The 1,281-nt window shown below is 52.6% G+C and overlaps 1 non-coding gene across 1 annotated transcript; it reads left to right on the top strand.

The window, feature by feature from the left end:
• The first annotated feature begins 528 nt into the window (after window positions 1–528).
• TRNAG-UCC (transfer RNA glycine (anticodon UCC)) lies at window positions 529–601 on the top strand. The gene has a single exon. It is a non-coding gene; the product is annotated as a tRNA-Gly (tRNA).
• The last annotated feature ends 680 nt before the right edge of the window (window positions 602–1,281 follow it).

Here is a 1,281-nt window from a genome sequence, read left to right as displayed (position 1 = left end):
CCAGGACCACAGATGCAAGGAGCTCCCCATGGGCCCGTTTCAGACCCCACGCATAGCTGTGATCATTACTAACTGACGTGCGCTAAGTACTGGGCAGCATGTTAAGGGCTTTCCGTGCACCGTCATTACCCCCTCCCAATGACCTGTGCGGATAACACTTTCATAATATAAGATCTGTTTCACAAATGAGGGAACAGACTCAGAGGCTGGGTAGCTTGCCTAAGGCAACATCTGGAGAGGGGGAAAAGCCAGTGTTGCCGCCCAGATCCGGCTGCCTCCTGGAGTACGACCACCTCCCGAGCAACCCAGGCTGGTCTCAGAGAAGGCTGCACAGGCACGTGCTGGGAGGACAGGGTATGGTGCCTCCCGGGACTGTCTAACCTGGGGACAGGAGGCAGCTGGCAAAACAAGAGGCATCTGGAGACCTAGTGTTACCTAACCCATTTGGCTGCTCTATGATCTTCAGCCAGCCCCCTTGCCCTGTGGCCTCAGTTACTTCATCTGTAAAAAGAGAAGTTTGTTGGGTCTTCCCTGGTAGTCCAGGGGTGAAGACCCTGCACTTCCAATGCAGGGGGCCCAGGTTTGATCCCTGGTCAGGGGACTAAGATCCTGCACGCTATAGAGCAGGCAAAAAAAAAAAAAAAGTGCCACATACCCTGAGGCCCTTCCTGCCTCTGATTCATCCCACCACCCCCACTTTCGGCAACTTCACAGTCTCATGTATGATGTAATGTCACAGCCGTCTAACTAAAGCTTCTTATTATTTCTTAAAAAATAATTTATGCATGGATTTATTTTTGGCTGCACTGGGTCTTTGTCCCTGCAAGGTCTTTTCCCTAGTTGTGGTGAGCGGGGGCCACGCTTCGTTGCGGTGCTCGGATTTCTCATCGCGGTGGCTTCTCTTGTTGCTGAGCACGAGCTTTAGCGTATGTGGGCTGAGGAGTTGCGGTTCCCAGGCTTCAGCGCACAGGCTCGGAAGTTGTGGCACACGGGCTTAGTTGCTCTGAGGCATGTGCGATCTTCCTGACCCAGGGATGGAACCCATGTCTCCTGCACTGGCAGGTGGCTTCGTCACCACTGAGCCACCGCGGAAACCCTAAGGCTTCGTAAGCTGGGGTCCCTGGACCTCTGCCGGCTTCAGGAGCTGCCTGGAGTCAGGAGGAAAGTTTTATGTGAGTGTAAACCTGTTCAATGTGCATTTTTCCAGGGCAAGCGTCCATACTGGCACCAGATTCTAATCCCCTAAAGCTAATAATCATTGATTAGTTTAGCATTTTAGAA

The sequence above is a fragment of the Ovis aries genome, chromosome 11 (genome assembly GCF_016772045.2).
Source record: "Ovis aries strain OAR_USU_Benz2616 breed Rambouillet chromosome 11, ARS-UI_Ramb_v3.0, whole genome shotgun sequence".
Classification (NCBI taxonomy): domain Eukaryota; kingdom Metazoa; phylum Chordata; class Mammalia; order Artiodactyla; family Bovidae; genus Ovis; species Ovis aries.
The sequence above is the reverse complement of the archived record's forward strand: the minus strand, read 5'-3'. Positions and strand labels throughout refer to the sequence as shown.